The sequence below is a fragment of the Epinephelus fuscoguttatus genome, linkage group LG8 (assembly GCF_011397635.1).
Source record: "Epinephelus fuscoguttatus linkage group LG8, E.fuscoguttatus.final_Chr_v1".
Classification (NCBI taxonomy): Eukaryota; Metazoa; Chordata; class Actinopteri; order Perciformes; family Serranidae; genus Epinephelus; species Epinephelus fuscoguttatus.
In genome coordinates this window covers 35514382-35539756 of record NC_064759.1, presented here as the reverse complement: position 1 = coordinate 35539756, position 25375 = coordinate 35514382, and the positions used below count along the sequence as shown (strand labels likewise).

The window sequence follows — 25375 nt, the reverse complement described above, 5'->3', positions numbered from 1 at the left end:
TTCTCAAAGACTCTACTTCAATGGCGTGTTGCATAACCGTATGTAGCTTTAACAGGAGAGTGGAATTTTGTTTGTGGTCCTCACAAAACTGAAAAATGACATTTAAACATTTCAGCAGCAACATGTCTTTCCAAAATCAGTGCCCACATTACTCTGGATAGTGGACAGAGGATGCTGTCAACAGTTTTTAGAAGGACAATTTTTTTTCTGTAGTTCCAATGAAAACTGTTCACAGTGAGGTCTGCAGACAGAGACACACTGTTTCTGGAAAGACAAACTGCTTTTTAACTTTCTAAATGTCATTTTTCAATGCAATGAGCAGTAGAGATGAAATACCATTCACCTCCACACAGACACTTGTCTAAAACACGTTCAAATAAAAGCAAAACTGTCCAACCAAAGGTAAATGGGAAAATATGTTTTTGTAAATTGGGTGATCAAACCCTTTATAAGTTAAATTCTTTCTTTTTACTATCACTCAAACGTCTTTTTAGGCTACTAGCGCTCATATCCAGAAGCAAGGCAAACCTCAGCTGGGGTAAACTGTAGCCTACAGTGCTGTTGTCAGCTACAACACTGAGACAGGTCCTTCATATTATTAGATTGTTGTGTTTTGGGATTAAGCATTCCTCTGAAATCTTCTGAACATATTCATTAAGTCAGAGAAAGGGGGAGGGGGCAGGAGGGAGGAAGGAAGGGGGGTTTGTGGGGGGGTGGGGTGGCGGGAGAGAGTGAAGGTTTTAGCTTAGATAATATTTATCTCAGCACATGACAGGCTTTTCAGCTGCACTTCATTTTCCATTGAAGAGATTAAAGTTTTTAATATGACTATTTACAGAAATCTGGCTGGGGAGATAACAACAAACTATGATACGCTCCTGCTAAATGGCAGAATTAGGACATTGTTTCTGAGGAAAGCTGGACAATTAATTAAAGCACGCTGTTAGCTTTCAAAGATGTGCAAACATACCAACGGAGTGTCAGGCTGAGAGGGGACATGTGATTTGAGCCCTGGCTGATGTGGAACAAAGAGAGTCCTGAGGAGAGGTGTGAAGGCAGGGGGACGCAGCGAGAAAGCCCCCACACATGTGCAACACTGATTACTCATGTTTACACAAAACCTATGAATCACCAGGTTTAAAACCGCCCTGTAGACACGGGGAAGGTGCTCAAGTAAGGCTGTGTATGAAAACAAGCCACTTTTCTGTGGATTTACTAGGAATTGATGAAAACAGAGCCACCATGACTTTACACTATTACGGCATGCCTTGTGTATAAATCATTGTTAAGTTTCCTGAATGAATTGCCCCATTATTTTAATTCAAAATTGAATATTTCATATTTCACATCGCTGTTTTGATTAAAACCTTTCTAGCCCTTCCTATCTGCTGGTGAAGCACTGAAAATTAGACCAGCACAAACGTGTCAAAGGAGTGAAATAGTATTAAAATATGCTATCTTTCAAAGTCCCATTTGTGTGCAGGCTTCCTCCCCGTGAGCATGTGTGTACGTGTGTGTGTGTGTGTGTGTGTGTGTGTGTGTGCGCCTGCGTGAGCGTGTGCATGTCAGCGCCACTTTAAAGAGCAGTGCCTATCTGTCGGCCAATCTGCTGTGACGAGACACACACTTCAGGCCGCTCCACTTCATCGTTTTGATTCTGTCATACCACACACTGCCTGGAGAGGCCCTTTGAATTTTTATCTCCTAATTAAAATAACAAAACTCCTCTCCACTGTCTGCCCAAGTTACCATCAAGGTAGATACAAACTGCCACCGACAATGGCGGGGAATATATCGCAGCCATAGCCACAAAAGTTTCTCTCCTCCGAATGGATCTTTTAGTTCAGACGCGCTCAGCTTACAAAGAGAATTATGAACGAGGCCCTGATGCTCAGATACAAATCAGTGTTTTTTTGGATCAATCCAAATCAAAGATACTGTATGCTCTCCTCAGCTGAAATGAAGTAGATTATGTGGAGTCTGATGAAAATGTTTTTACTGCATTTTGACAGCAGAATATGCACTCAGATTGCATCCCTTCAGCCAAGAATGCTACAGATCCATCTGTTGTGTGTGAGAACGCTGGAAGTGAGTTTTAGGACTGCATGTCCCAGTTTTACTGAGCTGCACAAAACACTGAGGCAGCACTTGTTACAGTCACTCAACCAAGACAAGGTGGTAAGATACATGTGCTCGGGCTGCAGGATTATGGTTTAAACTACACTTACATTGTCATCACAATTAGAAATCACAGCTGTTTCTCTCAGATTTGTGACAGTTTTTACTGGAATGTTGTATCTATATGTCTTCTGTATTCTCTAATGCATCATGATCCTGAGCTTTATATCGGTATTTCATATGTTTCCACATTTGGAGGGGGTTTGCACATTTGGGGGTTTTATTTATGGGGCCCTCCACCAGAAAATTTTGAGCATCAAACACTTTCTGTATCAATTCATACTGTAAATATCTTTATCAGACAAATGCACATGTTCCAAATATTGAGGGGGGCTAGTTCCCTGTGCCCTACCCCCCACCCCAAATCTACACCTATGCACATATGTCATTAAGGAATCTAAAATGTAACTGTTGGGCTATAACATCTGCAGTTTGCACACAAAAAATGCAAGTACACATACACATGCACGTACTGACCAATGCATCCAAACTATAGTGCAGAAATATTCATGCACATATGGAGATGCAATTTATTGTTAATGCACCAATTTATGTCTTTTCTGCAAGAATTTATGATGGTAAATGTCTTCAATTTAAAATTTCAATTTCAAAATAAAAGCTCTCTGCTACTTTCATGTTTTAATTGGGGGAGACAAATGAACATGTTCTACTACTGGGGATGTGTCCTTTGCATCCACCGGAAATCTACACCTATGCACATATGTCATTTAGGAATCTGAAACATAAATATGCAAACACGTGATTCACACTGCAGATGGCTCACAAACAAATGCAACTACACATGCATACCTACAGTGCATGTATGCACTGACTAATGCATCATAACTAATGTGCAGAAACATGTCATTTTCATGCATGAGATGCAGGGGGCATTCATTTAATTCTTCCGCACCAATTTATAGTGTGAATGTCTTTACTCTTGTCAAAATAAAAGCCCTATGCATCTTTCAAGTTTTTATTGGGGGACACAAATGCACATGTTTGAAATATTGAGGGGGATGTGTCCCCTGCACTCCCCCTGAAATCTACACCTATGCACACAAGTCATTTAAGACTCTAATATGCAAATACACAAACGTGATTAACTGTGCAGCTATCTGCAAGGTTGCACATAAACAAATGCAAGTACACATCCGTACCTACAATGCAATTATGTACTGATCCATGCATCCAAATGTGCAGACCCACTTTATTTTTATGCACATATGGAGACGCAAGGCGCAGAAAACAGCCGGCACTGAGGCGTCCGGTGGGCAACAGACAAAAACATGAAGGAGCTCTCTGGAAAGATTGGTCATGGCTGTTTCCCTCTGACAGCCTTTCTGTGACAGGTGATTTAAATCACAGAAACACAGGTGAGCCACCTATGACAATGGCATGATCCTTATGAAAGAAAGAGCGAGGAGGAGGGGAGAAGGAGGTCAAGAGTTAGAGCGAGCGACCAAAAGCGTAAGTCGTGAAACTGGGGGAAAGGCTGGGAAAAGTGCAGCTTGTGATTTGCACTTGTTTGCCTGCTAACTGTCTGCAGTGAGCTGCCTTTGTGCAGTGGCCAATGCAGTTGGAATGAAGGCTATTGTCTAAATCCTCCTGCAGAGCACCTGATAAAAGAATAAAGAACTATGACATATTCTAAAAACAATGGAGGAATTAAGGGGAGACAATAGGCCAGCTGCCTCATTAAAACAATCAAAAACGGCATCCTGTACGTAGTCCAGATAATTAAAAACCACTGCTTCCTACAGTCTCTCAATACCATATCCACCAGCTCACTGAGGCCCTGAGACTATGGCTCTGCTGGCTAAATGCCCTCTTCTCTCTCTTCTCTTTGATTAATGCTTTATTTGAACACGCAGTTGAAGATGAACATATGAAGGAATTCATGAAACAAAATTATAATGCAAACCCTTTCCTCCTATAAGTACTTATAAACTAATCAAATGTCTCAGGATGAATCACAGGGACTCGGGGCGCGTGTCCCCTCCCCTCTGCCTAAAGCCCCGAGAGATTTCAAAGTGCAGGCATCACAGGGCATTTTTTAATTTTCTCACTTTAAATGACTTTATAAGAAAACGGATGTGTACAGTATCTGTATATGTATGGGGGGAGGCAGGGAGAATAGAGCATGAGATACTTGAGCAGGAATAAATTTTTTTTTTCTTTTTTTTGGCTCCCTGCAAACCGCTACCACCACCACCATATCTTAATGAAGCCGCAAACAAATCTCTCATGCCTCGTGCAAAAGCTGAGAGACAACAAAGCGGCAGAAATAACAGAAGGGCCCGGATAATTAAACTGGCCTGAAGACAGGTATTCAAATGTTGGTGTGTAAACAGCACAACTCTTTAATAGTTTAGCTGTAAAATGCGTAGTTAAGCACATCAGCACTTGCCTCTCCCATCTGTCCAAACACATTACCGTTGCAGAGGCCATTACAGCACTGGAGTACAGTCCCACTGCACCACAGCCACATATTATGGGAGGGGTTGAATGGGGCTTCTGGGAGAACTAACAGTGGCCCGTTGGCGTTACCTGAATGCATCGTGGGGTCATGTATTACAAAGGTGCACTTTCAGAAATAGGAGAGGCTGAGAAGAGGATGACTATTTTATATGTTTTAAAGAGCAAAAGTTTTGAATCTGTATCACCAGATTTAGTGTGTCATTTCCTTTGTCAAGCCTGATTTATTCTTTTTTCCTTGGTTTGGTAATTCTGCTCCTTTAAGTCCTCGTCTCTGCCTATTGGCTCTGCGCTAACTGCTGGTCTTAATTGTGAAGTGAGGCTAGTGGTGCCTGAAGCCACAGAGAGGGTTGTAATTAAAGACCTCTACTCTTCTTGTCTTCAAATCAGCTCCAACTCCTTCTGGTCAAATGGGAACAAGCTCCTCGCACCTGCGAATATCAAGTAGCTCTGTGTTGTTAACCACCACTTTTTTTTTTTAACAAAGCTTTATCATTGTAGGAGTAAATCACAACTTCCCAGCCAACTTCCCCTGGATCTTGTGAAAATATTTATCACAAATTGTGGGATGAATAATATCTGTATCTGCACCTGACAGCAGACGGTGCTGCAACAAAACACTAAACAAACCTTCCTCATGAATACTGGTAAATATTTGGACTGTTTCTGGATCATCAGAGTTGAACACATTAGGATGACTCATGGCTGTCAAGCTCGCCATCACAATCCCGAGCAAGCAAGCAGGCGCAGGGAGGAAAACGCTGAGTTAGACCTGAGCGGGAACATCATTCACAGGGTCAAACAAGCTTACTATTATTGACGGTACACTAAACTAGAATTAGCTGACTCTACTATTATTTCACTAAGGCACTGACACAGATTGACTCTCTCCCACTCTATCTCTCCTTCACTCCCTTCCACCTCCTCCTTCTCATGTTTCGTCTCGGCCACTAGGAGGCACTCTTCTCATGCTCAAGCTGCAGCAGGTTGATGTTTTTGCTGTGATGATGCAGAGACGCCTCAGACATGGCAGAGCAGCATAGACGCCAGTCTGCCTATACATCCTTGCAGGTAGGTGCTAAAGATCTTACTCTCGTGAGAAATGTATTTGGATCAAAAGGCATTCTTCTGACCTTCTTTTAACTTGCCTGGAAATTACCTCGTAATGTAAGCGTAAATGTGGGACTAAAATGGTCTATGATTATTTTTTTTTATGTTTAATAATCTTTTGTCTGTGGTCGCTGCATTTCTGTAATGGCAGTAATCAAGCATGCCTGAATGTTTTTATCACTTTTTAACACATTTTACATTTGACTCTAAAATTTCAAAATTGCAGCAAGAAAAAAAAACTGTTTTCCAGAGAAATAAATACTGTAACAGTAAATATGTATTTACAGAGCCCTGACTTGCCTTGTCTTGCCTGACACCCCAAACCCCCAGATTTCCCCCCTTTTGCACCACAGCGTCCAGACTAATTTTAGCATCAAGTGTTTTTGCAGATATAGCCAGTACCGAGAGCTCATGGATGGCCTCGAGCGAATGGCACGCGGGTCAGAATCCACAAATTAAAAAGTCCTCCCAGGGGAGCCTCGTACATGCCGCTCTCTCTATAGTATACATTCACAGGCAACAAAGACATAAAAGCAGCACAGCACCGAACAATGTCATTCAACACACGTTTATGAACTGTTTGAAGACACACACACACACACACACACACACACACACACACACACAAAAAACAGATGGAAAAAAATGTAGCAATGATGTGATTCAGCAAATGTTTTAGTGAGTAAAAATTAAATGTTTCACTTTGAAATTAAAAAGACGTTTCTGTGACTGGTCTCTGGAGACTCGTGTAGCTCTTTCAATACAGTGAGAACGATACTGGCAGGGGGATGTTTGCCTGGTAATAGTGTTGTAATAATTTTGAGAGAGGAACAAAATTAGAAATGTGAATTAGCAGCTATTTTTTCTCTATTAGAGTGCCATGCCAAGCTTGAATATTTAGATTTTTATTATTTTATACAAATTTATTTATTTCCTTCTGAAATTCATTGAATGGAGGAATATTTAACACTCCAAACATCACCTTTTGAAAAAATAAATAAAATATTTTAGGATGCTCAAAAAAAATAATCCTGTATCTAAATAAAACATTTTCATTTTTTTTCTCCAAACTAATAAAACGTCCTCAGCAAATGAGAACATTTTACACTTCCTATATCGCAGGTAACACATGTGAGTTCTGTGCTGTCAGTCTGAGACAATAACAGCTACACATTCCTACAGTACAAAGCTGTTCTCCCTCATTAGCTGCCACACACAGTCAGCTCCTCCCTGTCCACAGTAAAGTGGAGTAGACTATTAAAGGAAAGCTCTGACTGGCTCCTCTCCTCTCCGCTCCACACTGCTTTATTCTTTATTTGGACAGGTTTGTCCCATTGAGCACTCTATTAGCTATCCTTCTCTGCGGGTAGTGCTGCCTGTGTCCTGGTTGTGGCCAGTCGACATGTGTTTACTGCGGCCCCCGCTGCGGCGGCAGGCTGGTTGGGGGCCCGTCCTGACCAAGCCCTGCTAATGGGACCAGAAGACCCCTCATGACAGGGCGCCGCTGTGTTGAGCACCGCAGCAGACCCTACCCCTCCCTCCCCTCCAGCTGCGGCCCCGTGGCCCATGTCCCCCTACCCATCATGCCTCGGCGGGAGCAGGTGAACGGCGGAGGGCCAACACCGGTGAGCTTGGTTTTCCTGGGAGAGCGGCGCGCCATTGCCACGCGCCTCAGTGGTTCCTCCAACATGGCTCCGGCCCTACGCCACATGGGCTGGCTGGCCAGTCAGTGTGTGTGTGTGTTTTTTAAGTGTGTGGATGTATGTGTGTGTGTGTGTGTGTGTGTGTGTGTGTGTGGAGAGGGGGGGTGTATGGTGGATGCCAGCCCTAATGCAAATGCTTGCCGTTTAAAAAATGGGAGCCTCTCTCCTCCTCTGTCTCTCCTCTTTGGAAAGGTCTATTTTGGCCTTCTGGTGCTGGCAGTTATTTTTTCCTCTCCAGAAGGACAGAGAGCCAGAGAGATGCACCTGTCATCCATTTTGAAATTCAACATTATTGATCTGGTCATGAGGAATGGAATTTATGAATTTATGTGTTTTTCTACATGATTTGTGCCCTGAAACATACACAGTTCTCTTTTGCAAAGTGTTTCTGTGCCTTATATACAGGCATGCTAATTCGGTGTTCCCAGCACAGCAATACACAGAAAGAATACAGACACACACACACACTCTGACACACACATACACACACCAGTCACCGGTGCAACATCCCAGCATGCCCTCTGTCTCTGCACCCCTGTAATTCTACATATTGCTTAAAGTATGTGCTAATTAAATTTTCTGTCGGTTTGCAAGAGAAATAAATAATCTGCAGCTAAAAGGCCTAATTGCGTTTGTCACATTGTGTCTCGGTGGCTGGTGCATCGGGAGCACAGCCGCTGCCCTTGCTCATTGCCATTCTGTCGTCCTGGCAAGCCCCCGCGCTGCCCCAGGTATCACCACGCGGCCATCTGGAGCCGACATCTGTCTCTCTATTGATCACAAGGGTTTAGCACTTGATCAAACAGACTGCGACAGGAAATTGCTCTTTTCCCCACAGAAAAGGCCAATCGCCTGCGTGAGGGTAATAGAGTGGAACTGAGTTGCAGCACCAGCACGGTGGGCAGGCGGGCACGGGCACAGCCAGGCAGGCAGCGGCACGGCGGTGTCGGCCGCTGTGGAGGTGGCGGGGATGGCACGAGTGCTAAAGTCCACTGCCATGTTACCAAGAGCATGTTTCTAACCTTTCTGCTGCAGCAACACTTGTGTTACTACTGTAGCAAATTCAAATTTACAATCATGCAAATTTGGTATTTTCCACTCTGAGCACATCACTGAGAATCTGTGTATGCATGCAGAAGATGAGACCATCACCTCTGATTAAAAAAACAGTCATTTGAAGAGCAGGATTTATCTTTCAAGTCATTCAGGTAAATGTTGAAGCCAACAGCTGTCTGAAACTGTTAGAAAAGCTGGATGCAAGTGAAATATGCTACATGATAAGTACACCAGATGGTTGGAAATTAATGTATTTCTTCTGGAAAAAAAAAAATCTAAATACTTGAGCATTAACACCAGGACTGCATTTTGATTTTGATATTTGAGAAGTCTGTTTTCATAATAATTAAAACACATGACCGAGGGAAATTCTAGCAGTATGCGAACCTTTAAAAAATATGCATTTAATATGTAACTGAGCACCCGGGTTCAATAGTGGGAAATCCCTGACAAGGCTGCAGTTGTCTCTTGCTCACTGGTATCCCCAGTGGAGTTCAACACACTATTAGTGCCTGAGGTGAACAGCTCCTGAATGTGTGTTACAGTATGTTAGCTGAGGCTGTGGTCCACATCTAAAATAGTGGTTTCTCCCTGCTCGGGCATGCTTTCCAGGCACTCACTGTAACACCATGTTTAGCAAGTATGGACAATTTGATACTGAAGGTGACATTTATTCCGCATTGTAGAAAAATATTTAATTGTTCCTGCAGAGAGCGAGATATGTTTCCCCTTGCCTACAGTGCTGGGATTGTCCTTTGGAATATGATGCAAATTTGGGATGAAGCAACTAATTCCTTCCTTGCACCCCTGTACGCCCCCTCCCTCAATCCTCCGCCAGCCTCCATCCTCCCCAGACACGAGGATTCTGATTAATCGTGTGACCGCCCCTCGTTTTGCATTTTACACAATCTCACGGCGCCACGGTGAGATGTGTGAGGTGTTTCGCCACTTTTGGCAAGCTGAAAAGATGTAGCCCAAGGAAGAACAAGTCGAAAGTATGAGGGGGGGAAAAAATATGACCAGGGGACGTGATAAAAAATTATCAGCCAGTGTGTTTTCCTGTTTGGTTTTAATCTACATTTAATTAAATTCTTATCTGCTGTGTGCTTATGGCTGCATTTGAATGGCGAGGCTGCATTCATTATGAATGGTAAAATTGAACTCAGTACATTGTGTGTGGCCCAATAAAGAAACAAGACTCTTATTGCAGTGCATGCACAAGCTCCGACAGACATGCGGAAAAAATAAGTCAATTAAGATCGGTCTTTAAATTACCGCTGTATCAAAACAAGGGGCGGGAGCATGCTCCATAATAGAATCCTGACAGGGGAGAGAGCACAGTAGACTTGTTAATATACATCCCATTTGATACAGCCAATTGTATTAGCCCGTTTATGGAATGCACATAGTTGATGCACACTAGATTTACTAGTCTGTCATGATAGTTCATAATCGACAGTGCTGTGGAAAAAAAGTTGACTTCAATGAATATAGAGGTCAAATGAGAATGGCTGCAGCTGTATAATAAGAGTTCCTCATAAAGATTCTGGTGGTTAATCTGAATGTTAGAGGTCAACAGCAAAGGTCAATGACAGAATCTGTAGACAGTATGTGGACCACAGCAGAAACTGAAGAGTTAAATCCAAAGGGAGGAAAAAAAGAAGAACATTTAGCTCCAAAATTGTAATACTATTGACAAAAGACACACAGCTTATAACGGGCGGGCGGCACTTCATAAGCTAAGAACAATATCCCATAGGCAGCACCCCGGAAAACGTCGAAAAAGACCCTGAGCCGATACTACAAAGTTGGGCCCCGGCAAAATCCCTAAATCTTCCCGTTTGCTTATTCCGAGCAGCGTGGGGGGAGAGGGAAGCTCCCTGCTGCCTGCCCATGTTTACAGAGCCGTTCTCATCTCTAGGCCTTGCTCATCCACGGCACTGACACACGGTGTCGACATGATTAGGGGTCTGCCTTTGCATAGGGGCCGCGTGTGTGTGCGGGGGGTGGAGGATCGGCAGATGAATGACTTTGGTGCATCGGAGAGGGATCACAGCAGATAATCGCTCCCGACTGCTGCGCCGCAGCTCTCAGATCTGGTCTTTAAAATAATGTTCGGAGTCAAGTCTCTCCAAAGCTTTTTTTTTTTTTTTTCTCTCTCGCAGGTTATCTTGCCGCATTTTATGTTTGCTGTTTAAATCTTAACAGGACACAAGCAGCAAGGGAGAGCAAATATGTCTGGAGTCGGAGGAACCGGAGTGGAAATGTCATTGCGAGGGGTTAAGATTAGCTGAAGCAGGGGGCTGAGGAGATGAAACTCCTTTCTATCCGAACGGCTTTCACTCCTCGAGAAAAAACTTGGAATGTTGAATTTAACCTTGGGAGGCCTGGTTCTCGCGTGAAGCACGAGGGGATAATGAATCTGACCTCTTGCTAAAACTGACATCATTCAAAGGCTTTCAGTCAAACACAAGACAAACACCAAATCTGCTTAAGTGCATTTAAATACAGACCACCACTAGCACACAGACAGTGTGAACACAGTACAACATAAATTCCAATATCATAAATACTGCTATCACACAAACAGAGGAGCCATAAAGCACGGCTGCCTGTGTCTGGGACTATAAACCTCTGGCGTTACTCATAGGGAATAAACACACATGCACAATTTACTGCACTAGATCCCCCCTTTGTTTATCTTTTAAATAAGCACACTTTATCACCCTTCTGCATAAGCAAATTGCATGCAATGTGTGTTGTTTTAACATTTGATATGCTGTCCGGAAGATTCATTTCTCCCTACGAATTCAATTGTCTTTTGCAATATCCTGCTGCCATAGGCATCAGGCCCCATCACCTGTTCGTTATCACTGGCCGTCCTGTTTGGGAGCTCTTGAAACGGTGCCATGGCACTGACTCTCAGTTAACAGCAGGTCTCTGAACTTCTCACGCTTGATGGCGGAGGCTGGAAAATTACGCTAACAACTAATTAACATCATAAAGAGCGTTTAAATGGACGGACGACACCTGCAACCTTCATTTGCACACGCTAACGCAAAAAAATTACCTGTGTTTTTTATTTTTGCAGATAACGCATGCATTTTTTAACACCTTTTAGAATATTCATTTTCCCGTGGCTGGCTTTAGAATTGGCACCACTGTCCTTTTTACTATGTACTGTAAAAAAAAAAAAAAAGGGGGAGCCACCAGGCCAAAATAATAATTGTCAAAACAGAGAGCTGGCAGAATTCCTAAAGCTGTTTTTGAGTTTGTATGCACCTTAAAAAAAAGTGCACTGCTATATGCTGTGCCTGAAATAACACATTCCATTTCTAATTTCTGTTTGAATATAAAATATTTCCAGGCGGCAGACATGGACCTCCAGTTACTGGTCCGAATAACAAAGTGCTGCCTGTCAGTCTGAGACACTTTGCTGGCTGGCTGAACTAAGCTGGTTTAGACTGACAAGTCTTCAACGGTGGCAGCCTCAGCTTCCACTGGCAGGCCTCTGGAGTCCTTTCTCACTCCGGCTCCCAGCCTCAGAGCCTTTCACTGGAGATGACCACAGTACAGTCAAGTATCCATGTTCTTTGAAAGCGCTCTCTCTGTGTCTTTCTCTTCAAAGGTCTGAAACAGCTGCTAACTTCCGCAGGACGGTAATGCACTCACACCTCATTACAGAGACACATTATGGACTACAGCAGTAATACGGCTTTAATCTTCTCCAAATCGTTATAAATGTCAAGCTGGGGCCAGGGACTTCCCAGTCTACTGCACCAATGGCTTAGCCTGCTATCCCCTCTTTTCCGTATTAGCTATAGCCAGAGAATTACATTCACTGCCAGATCCCCTGAAACTTTCAACCCTTTTGTTCCAACATTCAATGCACCATTAACATACGCTTTGAAATTGCCTCCCCCCTCCTCCCCAAAAAAAGCCCCAAACAGCTAAATATGAAAACAGTTGATACCCCTACCCCGCCACATACAGCCCTACCCCGCCCGTACCTCCCCCTTCTTTTCCTTAGCCTCTCCTAATGAGACGCAACATCCCTGTCTCTCCACTGAAGGATCCAGACTTTCTGTGTGATAGAGAGACTGCGGCTGTTTATTAATAATGAATTTGGATGTTTGCGTGCGGAATGTTATCAGCGCGCACACAATCCCACCAATAGTTTGCCCTGATGGGGTAGCTGGGTTCCTCATTAGCAGAACATATTTAATCCAGAAGTTTCTTATCAAATGTCACACCTGCATCTCTAAATGGCATTTTCACATTCATTCGCCTGTATTTGGGAGATGAGGCTCCAAGGTGCTTTGCAGAGATTAAGAAGGAGAGAGAGTGCAAGCTTATTTTATCATTTAGCGGGTCTGGAAGGAATCCAAGGAGTTTTTGTCTTGTTGTTGTAATTAGAAAGCCTTTTAAGTGATAACGCCTGCATAGGAATATGAATATGTAGCGATCAGGCCAGTCCCCACCACCTCCTCCTCATCTCTCTCTCTCCCTCTCTTCTCTTCTCTCTCTCTCTTTCTCTTGGCTTTTTTAAATTGTTGAATGCTGAGTTTTTGTTCTATGTACAGCAAGGATTAACTCAGAGGCTTCAGAAGTTTAATGAAAGACTTGAAAGTACACACTTTTTTTTCTTGTTTCTGACTGTGACAATGTTTCTTTTTCCTGTGCGGGAGCGGACATGACATGTGTACAACTTTTGTCTTTATACCTAAAGCATAAAGGATGAACTTCACTTTCCTTTAGGACACATTTCAGCAGCAGTACTTGACAAACATAATGTGTATTTAAACAAAAACTGCAGCGTTATTTATTTTTTAAACACCTTTCCAAAAATTAAAAAGAAATGTTGAAATATAATATTGTGTTGTTCTGTGCCTTGAATCCCCATATGTGCATAAAAATGACATGTTTCTGCACATCAGTTTGTCTGCATTGGTCAGTACATACATGCCGCACAGGTACATGTGTGTACTTGCATTTATTTGTGTACAAACTTACAGATATTATAGCTGAACAGTTAGTTACATGATTGTATATTTACATTTTTGATTGTTAATGACTTGTGTGCACAGGTGTAGATTTCAGGGGGACCCAGAGGCCACATCCACCTTAACATTTAGAACATGTGCTTTTTTCAGCCCCCCCCTAAAAACATTAAAGTAGCAGAGGACTTTTATTTTGATGAGATTTAAGACATTTCCACCATTAATTGATGCAGAAAATTCAGAAGAATTCAAGAAATTGAGTGTTTGTCCTTCAAAATTTCCCCCCACCCCCCACCCTCCCATTTCACGTGTCCCCCCCAAAGATGAAACGAAACCTAAACCCTGTTCTTTGCTGCTGATCTTTATTCAGCCTTTGCTGAACTCAGGAGTCAACTCAGTGGAGAATTTAACATTTCCTGCAGACAGAAGCTCAAATATTTAACATTTCCTGTTACAATACTCCTCTCCAGTTGCAGAAGCAGGTATGCAGTCCCCCTCTCAGTAGTGGCATTTAGTCCCTGTGTATATCCAGAAAAGCTGCTGCTAACCATCGGGCCAGAGATAAGTGCAAAACTGAGAAGTATTGATCCAGTAATAGTGGTTCACGCTTTGACTCTGACACCTTAACCCTGCAGACATAATGTCATAGCCTCTTATCCTTTCCTCTTAACACAACCTGCCTATCTCCCACAAGCTGTCACCTCTAGTAATACGCTTCTCAAAAGCTCCCCTAAATCACTGAAATCATTGCACTTTCAGACATTATTTATTTTCCCACCTCTTAAAAGTGAAGCATGATTTACAGTTCGGTAAAAGGTTGTGCCTTTTTCTTTTTTTTCTCCCTCCTTTCCTCCTCTTCTTCCATTTCCCTGTAACGCTTTCTGTCAAGGTAATTCCATTTCTACCATTGTAAGAGCTGCTACGTCGCAATTACTATGTTAGGTCTGTGTAATTGTGTTGGCTTACAGCGCATGATAAATACAGTCGTGCTAGGCCCTGCATAGTGATCCCAGATGTATGCTGGTTTAGACGTTTTCATTAATTGAAAGCGTCACTGTGTAACAGTGCAGTATTACACTCTGGCAGGTATGAATGAAGTCTAATACAGCTTAATTACTCCGCAGCTAAATATGTATTGTAGGGATCTCTTATGTGGGGCTTTTTATCTGCTACAAATCACAAGTTTAAACCACTGGAGGGTGGGAGTGATAATTAGTGAGGATTTAGGCATCCAGAATTCTAATGGAAAGACGCCTGAATTAATCCAAACATCTCCCTCACATACAAAAGGCTGTAAATGATCAGACGTTTTGCCCAAACTTTTTTGATCGATGCGTTTCAAAAGGCTGCCACGAGAGCATCTAGGCCATCACTGAAGGTTGCCAAACGTTGACATTATATGCAAATTTTGTTTATTATCTTGCAGGCAGCACAGATCCTGCCGTGGTTGGGCTGGTGCAGCCCACAGCAACTTCCAAGCAAGGTTTATGCACAAGGGTTTCTAATTAGCTCTCTGAGGGCTGCAGTTAGTGCAGCACTTCTCACAACAGCCGTTGGGAAGTTGAACACTAACTTGGAGGGCTCCATATGTTGCCCAGGAGGCCTGAGAGACAGACTGATCCTGTGTTTCACATTAGGAGACGCTATGTTCACTCCTGAGAGCCGTTTTTCATTCTTCCGCGGATGGAGAGGGAAGAGTAGCCAAACCCATGAATGGTGTTCATCATTAGTTATGTATCTGTGGGATGCCTTCATTTAAAATATATCCTTTTAAATATGGAGACCTTGATGGAAAAAAAATCAATTCAAAGATATTCAGGCAAACTGTAAATACACAAATGAAAGTTTGGTCTTTGAAAATCAATTTTAACCCTGGTAGCCAAACAGCTTTAACTCAGAACAATTTGAACATCCATCTACACATGCTCAAAATCTGTATTGTCTATTAAAGGTGCAAACCACTAAAAACTTACGAAGGTCACTGAAACAGACAAAATTCTGTTTTAACACAAGTTCCACAAAATGTGCTAAGAAATAACATCCAACAAATAAAAATGTACAAAAAGTCTAGTTTAAGATTGTTAAGGGACTCTGGATTTTATGCTAACAGCTCACTCTGAATAGTCTCCCAATCATCTGAAAAAATTAATAGCATTGTACATTTTGCAAACCTTGGACATGTTACATTTGGACATTGTTATCTAGTGGATATACTGAAACTTTACGTTTCAACAACGCTGTGGTCAATGCAAAGTTAGGTTTAGGCATAAATACCACTTAGTCCTGGTTGGGAAAAAGTCATATTTTAGCTTAAAAAACCCTGTTTGGGGGGCACAATCCTGGCTGAAAAGGCAGCAATGTCTCGGGAAAAAAAACACTTTTCATGCCATGATCCCAGCCAGAAAAGCAGTGAAGTGTCGGGGAAAAAAAACAAGCACTTTTTGTGCCACTATCCCAGCTGGAAAAACTTTGATGTTTCGGCAAAAAAACAAACAAACAAACAAACAAAAACCCAACAGATTTGCGTGCCAATATCCAGGCCGGAAAAGCAGTGATGTCTCTGCAAAAACCTAACGATTTTCATGCCATTGTTCTGGCCAGAAAAGCAGTGATGTCTGTGCAATAAACAACTGATATTTGTGCCAATATGCTGGCTGGAAAAGCAGAGATGTCTCGGCAAAGGACAACACATTTTTGTGCCACAATACCACGTCAAAAAGGAAAGATGCCTTTGGAAATAACAGCCACATTTCATGCTACTATCCCAGCAGGAAAAGCAGTGATGTATGGGCAATAAACAACTTACTTTAGTGCCACTACCCTGGCTGGAAAAGCAGTGACGTGTGGGGAAAAAACAACTGATTTTTGTGGCAATATCCCAGCCCGACCAGCAGCACTGTCTTGGCAAAATACAACCGATTTTTGTAACACTATCCCAGCTGGAAAAGCAGCAATGTCTGGATATTAAACAACTGATTTTTTTGCCAACATCTCGACTGAAAAAGCAGTGTTGTCTCGGCAAACTTGCAATTTTCTCTCGCTAAAAAACAACTGGTTTTGTTGTTTGTTGCTCTCAAACAGTGGTATGCAGCTATTATGTCACTTTATAAATGTTGATGTGATACAATTGAAATGTGCTAATGTAATGTACTCGTAGTTTGCAGAAATACATAGTGCCAACATTTTCTTCTGGCAGCTGAGCTGGAATAGTCACATCTGATTCACTCCAGTCTATTTGAAGGTGGAGCTACCTGAGCTTAGACATCAGCCATATCCATGTAGAGTCAGTGTCTCCCGTGAAGGCCTCAGCTAACCCTCATCTCCAGGTGCTAACTGAGCTTCTATTTCAAAGCTCTGATGATCTTATATCTCCTTCAAAAGCTGATTTTCACTGAAGAAAACCCTGCTTCACCCTCCCTCCCTCTCTGCTCTCTCTTTTTCTGAATTGCCATCTCAGTTTTCCTCCCCTCTCTCTCAATCAGCATGCGTTCTGCTTTTGACCCCGGCGGCGCCAAAAAAAAAAAAAAGACGATGTGCCTCATTAACTGAGGCATCACACTGGCTTTTTCAACTTATTGTCTCTCACACCTTATCCGGCCCTTCATCTTAAACTTGGAATAAATTAGAACGATAACGATCGCGCGTGTGCCATTAGTCACAAATGAAGTGGTTAACGCAAAAAAAGGGGGGAAGATAAGGCTGAGATCTGATGCCGATTCATAAAAGGGAAGGCAGATTGTTGTAAAATGGCAGATAGACCGTGCAAATTGGGTGCCGACATCACGAGGCAGTGTTATTACCAAATTAGCTTGTGCTTTTTTCCCACCCATCCTGATCACAACCCAGGGAGGAATGACAGAGAAAGGACACTATTGTGTGGCGCTTCCAGACATTATTCTTTGAACAAATACTTCAGATTATACAGGAGGCACTGATGCTGCCTTTACCTCTAAGATGTATTTGCTTTTAATTCATACATTCGATTGTGACATTTTAAACAATTTCTCTATTGAGACTCAAGGCATTACAGGCCAAATGACAGTCCTGGGTAAATAGAAAATGGGAGGGGGGTGGGGGTGGGGGGGTCTTGATAAGAGAATACAGTGTTTGTTCAAGTTGAGTCTGTGGCTGCTGTTGGCTAAGGGATGTCTTTTGTTCTCAGGTGAGGTCGCTATCTAATGTTTAGTCATGGCCTCACAGCTTAATACTTCTAGTATTTGGTAGAAGAATTTGTACCTAAAAGATTTTCAGAGAGAGTATGTTTTAGCTAAACTTGGAAACAAGAACGAGGACAATAACCTAATTCAGTGCAGAGGACAATTATCATGTAAAGAAGCAAGCGAGTGACACATCGGAGGCCGAGGTAGCAACACTCCTTTCTGAAGAAGACAAACTGGTAGATTGAAGGTCTCTTGAATCCGGGCTGTCGCTGGGGGTAGGGGAGCTCTTGTAATTTGCAGAACTGAATCCATGGAGCGGGCATAAGGGAATAAGTTGGAAGGGGAAGAAGACAGAGAACAAACCTGGCAGGCACGTTGAGGCCATGCCAGTCCTGCCTGCGCCACGCGGTGTGGCAGGGGGGCAGTGCCAGGAAATGTGGCAAGAGGAGGAAAGATCAAACAACAAGGGCTGCAGATCTCCACCAATCTGCTCTGTATTAATGTCAGAGCCAAGGAGCAGCTGAACCAGACGTGATCCACAATGTGTGACAGCGATGCATGTGTGTGTGTGTGTGTGTGTGTGTGTGTGTGTGTGTGTGTGTCTATATGACCATTCGCCGCAAACTGGACCAAATTCATAATGGCCTGGTGGTATGACAGAAACTCAAAACTGTCACAGAGTGCGAAACATTTTCCCAACTTGTTCTCGGAAACTTGAGGACGGCAAACACTCAAGAGTTTGCTCTCAGACTGCATGTTTAACTTCTTTGCTGTTTACATCTATAACTGAAGCAACAGCGCTTGAATCAGAGGTTTCATTCTGAGGTATTTTGCACATGTCTCTGAATGTCAGACGCACAGTAGCCCATGATGGAGTGGCGGGAACCTGATGCCTGCATCGACACGCCTCCCAGCTCCAGTGGGCTGCACACCCGGGCCTGCATCCTGCTCCAAAAACTTGTTCTGTATAGCCGCAATAAAGCAAGCAGACGGCAAATGAGCTCCACGCTGCCATCGCTCCCTCCCGGACAGATGGCAAAATTAGACAATATGCTTTCCAAAATTACACTGAAATCACATGGCCACGTGTCTGTCTGCCTGCCTCCCTGTCTGTCCGTCCGTCCTGCACGGCATCCCGGCCATCTTTGCTGGGGTGTGGCGGCGCCTGGGCAGGGGCGACACGCCGTTGTTTGGGATGATGAGGAAGCTGGAGCCAGCCTCATTGCTGTTGATTGATATCGGAGTGCTGCGATGGGATGTAGGGCCAGCAGGAGCATCGGTGGACGTGGGGAAGAGGCGGAGGGGGGTACATGGGCAGGGGGATTGTTGGGGTGGGGGGGCTGGGGAAGCTGGGGAATGAGCCTGTTCTATTACACTGCATGATGAACAGCCTGCTATTTGGAGTGCATCTGCAGGAGCCAGTTTGTAGCGCTGCGTCCTTAGAGAGATGTGGGAGGAGAGCAAATGTTTGAGGAGCGGACTCCGCAACTGCCGAATCTCCCAGTGCTCCATGCATTTTGGGAGTGACACAGAGCATCTTATGACAATATTAGCCTCTATCCCTCCTTGTCTTTTTGAATAGAATCTCGAACCGGAGACTGATAATGGTATCTTCAACTGATACGGGAGTCTCTGCTGCGAACTGGGAAAGGTCTGATGTTTTGGGGGAATCTCTGCTGAAAATCTTGTCTGAGGGAAATTACGTTATTCCTCTGCTATATGCAGTCTGAGATAGAATTGCAAAAGTTGGCAGCTTGACTATCTTGTCATGTAAATAATTTAGCAGAGAGGCCTTCCCTCTGCCATCAAAAAAAGAAAAAACCCTTTCATAGTGCCTGTGCAAACAAAGCACCCACACTATAGCCTAATTTGGAAGTATAGACCAAAATATAGATTTGTGAAAGACTTATTTTGGCTGTAAACTGTAAGAAGACAGAGAAGAAAGAAGAAAAAAAGGAACATTTTGAAATATAATGATGCATATCAACTCTTAACTGCTTTAAATACACTTAAAACTCACCTCAAGCTCAGCTGCAATGATTAAAGTATCAATTTGAAAGTGAGAAATATCCCCCTAATTAACTAAATAAACATAAACACAGCCATTACTGGGATGAAAGTGGAGCTGCAGATGGCAGGATAGTCTGATTCTGGACTGACTCGTGAGTATAGTAGCCAAACAAAGTGAGTAGAAATGAGGAAGTTACACAGTTGCTGAAAGAGTTGGGACTTTCTGAGGAGACTAATGGTATATATTCAGGAGAATGATCACAACCACAGACTGCTCATCGCTGGCTTTGATTGGCCTCCCGGTCTGTCGCCTGGGAGAAACCTCAGTCCCCTCGGTGACGGCTCTGTCTCCGTCTTTGTGCCCCGTTCAAGCAATTACGCCCCAGCTACATGTTTTCATATGGGAATGGATGAGGAAGGGGAGGGTGGCGGTGGAAGGGCGGTGGTGGTGGTGGGGGGGTGTCATGTGAAAAAGTCATTTTGGCGCTGCACTCTTCAGTTCCGGTCATGCTCTGTACCGACGCAAATTAAAACCTCCCCAGTAGCCTATGTAAATATGCTGCCTACTGTGCTGCGCTTTAATGAGCCATGATATGAAAGACATCTAAAACCAATGGAAAATAACTGGCCACTTAAAGGTGGGGTGCGTCTGACAGGTGACAGGTAGAGCCAGGTTTAAGACAGGGTTGGGTGGCGGGGGGTGGGTGTTGGGTTTGCAGGATGATGGGGGCAGACCAGCTCTGGCATTCAGGAATAATCTAGAGCTGTGAGCTGCAAGCCAGGGGAGAGTAACCAGCTTTTTAGCCTCAGGCATTTCAAAGAATTCTGGGTGGCGGTGGTGGAGAGGGAGAAGGGGGAGCAGGTGGAGATTGTGTGTGTGTGTGTGTGTGTGTGTGTGTCTGGGTACCTGTTATGTGCTCATTTTTAAGGGGGTGGGATGTTGTTAGGTGAGAAGTGAAAGGAGACAGTTACTATGTCTCCTGCCTTGAGACACAGCTCATTGTCACCAACTTAAAAAATGTACATAATTTCCCTCAGCGCAGACGCACACACACACACACACACACACACACACACACACACACACAGGCAGACACAGGCAGACACACACACACAACCCTCAATCCTCTAATAACCTGTCGTCTAAAAACCTTACAAGGATTACCTATCTGGAAATCTGCTTTGTATGCAGAATGTGATGGCGGAATGGAAATGAGCAACTGTTCAAGATGGCGCCTTCCAAAAAGGGAACCACATCTGCACAAACCGATTAATCCGAAACATTCAGAGGAATCTCAAGTCATTTACAATATCACAGAATCCATAATCAAGATTCACTGCCAGAGCCTGAGTCTGCGGCACAGAGTCAATGCCCAGTTCAATGAGGGCTGATGGAATGTATAATTTCATGACAGATGCACGCATTCACAGGGGAACACAAGGTCATTTTAACATTCACAGGCAAAAAAATACAACAACTTACCCAGAAAGGAAATGCACACCCAATTATTAATGGGCAGAGGAGGCAGTAGCAAATGAAATATGTAAAATGTTTGTTCACTGATAGCAGCTTATTCATAAAATGCAGATTGAGCATTATATACAAATATGTGTGCTGCTCTTAATAGCAACATATCTACGTAGCTATTTAGAAACACGACATCCTATGGATATAAATATGCGTCTCTAATTGGACAAATCCCAGTGTATGCATAACATTAATTAGGATGATCATGTTTATTGTAAAGATTATGAGCTTATTTGTTCTAACAGGTGACTCACTGAGAAGACACATTAGAAACAAACCACTGTGGTCTTGGACTCGTAGTGGGAGGAGGCCAGTTTAATGTGTGGCAACTTGAACGCAATGCATTTCAAATGTGAAAACAGGACAAACAGATATGTAGATTTAAAAAAAAAATCTGTGGCATGGTTTGTTGGTTTGAACCTTGCCAAGCCATGCTAAATCCAGTCTTTAAAGCCACGCAGCGAGCTATAAAGGTAGGAGCCGGCTGATAGGCTGGTGAGATCCATTGTTGTTGGGCCATCTGACAGTCTAACTCGTGAGGAAGAGGGAAACAGAGGAACAAACCAGTGGGGTGCCTTATGAATTTAGACTAAGTTGAGATTCAACATTTGGCCAAAACACACTCTCTCCTGTGAACTGTCAACAAATGCAAACCAAACCCACCAAGAACCATACTGGGGGAAAAAGCATTTTGCCAGTTCCTCTTAGTAATCTGTCATGTGTTTTTTACATGGGGGCCACTTTGACAACGCATGCCAGAATTGCTTATCTGAGGTTAATGAAAGTAAGAGAGAAATAAGTAATACAGTACAAACCTTGTTATAATATGCATAAATACTTGTTTAGCAGAACTGTGAAGTGCTGAAATATCAAAATCAGTTTTAAAGCTGCAATAATTAATGTTATAAGGTTATTTTCACAATGGACATATGACTTATGTGAAAGAGCCCAGGGCACTCATAGTGATGAAACCAATAATCATCATCATCCAATCTTGCAATTCCCCTCTGTGCACAAGTACTTAAAGTTGCCAGAAGTTGCCAAAAGTTCTCCTTTTGCTACAACAAACTGACAAAAATAATCAAAAATATTAATAGTAACGTGATCGAATGTAACACAAAGTGATGCTTTATGACCCCTGTCATGTGACACTGTTCTTGCTGACTGTTGAGGGTTCTGGTGCGGTGCGAGTTTTTTTAAGTTGTGGACATGATTAATAACAAACGGTGTAACCAATGGGATTCTGTGTGAATAATTGTCTCCGCCTATGCTTCTGAACTACGCACAACTTGTCACATTTGCATCATGTTGCACAATAATGCCCAATATTATGCTATTACATGAATCAATCTTTGTTAGCTAACATATAGGCATCAGACTACATGCAAAAGAGAGACAGTAGAGAGAGGAAGAGCTGAGGGAAGCAGATAATGCGAATGCAGAGTTGGATTCAGAGTACCAGCAGGCCAGCAGGTGAAGCATTATGATAGATATGTCAAACAATCATGTCTTACGTCATTCATTTAATAGCCATAAGGCCTTTCTTTGCAGTATGCAGTAGCATTTTTTTTAAAAGCTTAGAACTAGGCTAATAACCATTAAATACTACTATTTCAATGGATGGACGAATGTGTTCACTCCGTTCACTCATTATTTTGATTGTATGACCCCTAAATTCTGCTTTCATTACTTTTTTTCCAGTAGCAGCAGCTTGTTTTCAGCAAAAACATTCAGATAAACCATTGTTATAACCCCAACCCAAAATGTCCAACAAAGTTAGTGACTAGCTTGTGAATGGGACAGCTATCAGGCTAAAGACCCAAATATATAAATACAACTGAAAAGAGAGCACATATTAGACCTAACAGGTTAGCCCCAACAATTTAGAGTGAAAAAATCAATTGAAGCACTTTTAAAAAGAAAACTCAAACTGGTTATATATCAATGAATGTTGATGAAAGAGTTCATTGTTTCCAAACGCTCCCTCCCTGTCATGAATTTGCTACACTGAAGCAAAAAGTTCATGGTAGTTGAAGATGCTGAGACATCTATCTGACCAGTTTGGGTCTTTCTGTAGCCTGCTGGCCCCTGCCCTGATTGCAGAAAGGCTCCACAAAGAGCCATCTCTCACCCTGGCAACTTTGTGTGACCTTGTGGGGCTGAATAAGACTGTAAAATTGATTCAGCTCCTGTAATAAAAGAGCACACACATTATCAGCATTCTAATTATAATTAATACAGGCAGCAGCGGCAGACCCATTATTTACGATGGAGGCCCATGGTAAGCAAACACAATAATAATCTGCTCCATATTTTTATTGATATGTTGATGAATGGCTCTCTTTCACACAAAACACCAATGGAATGTCTCAGTGGCCGATCATACAAGTGCTGATTATTTCACTGCCAGTTTCCTTTACCCCCCCTCCCCTCCCACCTCGCCTTTCCTTCAACCTCTCCTCTTCAGTCTTTCATTACCCCTTTGTTTGTATCACCTTAAGTCCCTGACTCCAAACCTCATTACCGAGAGCTGGATCAGGTGATAGAGTCAACTAACCTCCAGGAGGTGAATTACTGTCAGAAATAAACAGTCCAGCAACAACATCAGAGGAGAGTCCGCCTGTCCAGCACATTGTCTGTGAAGAGACCTAAGTTTAAAGGAAAGCATGCACAGACATTTTAAAATCTGATGTCCAAACAATCTTATTCTGAAGTCAACACTTAAGACCAAACCTCATTCAATTTTTATATAATTTAAACAGAACGATGAAAAAGCTTAAGCTCCACTTTCTGCACAAACCAATGTTGTTACACTTCTGAAAAATATAAGGGAATCATAACTGTAGTTACATGTATTCTTTTCAACTGATTGTTGGCTGTATCTTACAAAATCATCTGTCCCTCCCTGCGTTTAAATACTGTTCCACTGGTTAAAAAAAAGCTTTCATGTGAAGTTAAAATCATTCCTCTTTTCAATGGATTATATACTACAGAATGTAGACTGCTGGCAGAGAATAAGAGAATACAACTATATTAAACAGTCTCTGAATATTCTCTATCCAATGAATATCTGGTTTACTGAGCACAAAAGACCCCACCGCCTCACAGTCAAAGTGTGTAAAATAAAAAGACAGCAACCTTCATATCTAGGTTATCCTTTATAATTAGGTGTCTATGTAGCTTATGCCATTTCCCCTGTTTGATAATTGTAGTCCATCCCTCCTAATTTTGCACAGAGTCAGGAAAAAAATGCTTATTTGTGCCTATCTTCCTTATTAATTCTCCTCACAAATCCTTGATTATTTTCCAATCCTTTCCTCTGATATCTCTGGCTCTGTTTGTCTGTTTCACTCACTCCTCCACTGAGCAGTCTGCCTTCCTTCTCAATCGCCTGTTTTGTTTCCCGTTTTAATGAACAGTTGGATTCTTTTATTTCTCTACAAGTGCTGGATTTGCCTTATCACCCCCCGTCCCTTTGAGGGTTGCCAATTGGTTTTATCCATGGATGTATCATTTCTTAGGCTTCCTCTTTTTTTCTCCACAAAGAGAAAGAACCACTCCGTCAACAAGCCTCTCCGGAGCCAGAGATTAAAAACCTCAACATCACCTACCTTCCAGCGCTACTCCCAACTGGTTTGTGTAAAACTCAATTAAACTTGTCCCCACTGAATTTCACATTACAGTACATTAAAAGGAAATTCTTCAAGCGTGATGACAAAGCTCAAACCTAGCTTCAGAGCCGCTATTTAGGAGCTTTCCTAAACGTTGTAGTCTTCGGGGGTTTTAGCCTCATGTCGATGCAAAAAGGCGCTAAACACAAAGACAAAGAAAAGGTTTCTTTTGACTCGGGAGAAAAACAAACTTTATGATTTATTTATTTATAGACATGCTGAAAGTCACAGCGTCTGCTTGATACGCTGCATACAAACAACAAGGTCTCAGTCTATCAATTAGCTCCCAACAAAAGGTAAAATGCAGCCTTTTGATGATTAAAGGTAAGTACTCTCAAAAGTAACCAGGACATAATGATAGTTGTCAACTGTGTGACATTAGCCATCTTTGCAAAATACAGATGTTAATCTTTGGGGGGGGTTGCTGATTTTTGATCTCAATTTCAGAGCCTCGGTGAGTCGATAACAAATTATTCCACCG

General features: G+C 42.7%; 1 protein-coding gene across 2 annotated transcripts in view; it reads right to left on the bottom strand.

Annotated features, from left to right (window-relative positions):
- The window catches only part of zfpm2a (zinc finger protein, FOG family member 2a), a 137458-nt gene that overhangs the window by 5350 nt on the left and 106733 nt on the right, over positions 1-25375 (bottom strand). The gene's annotated exons all lie outside the window — the stretch shown is intronic.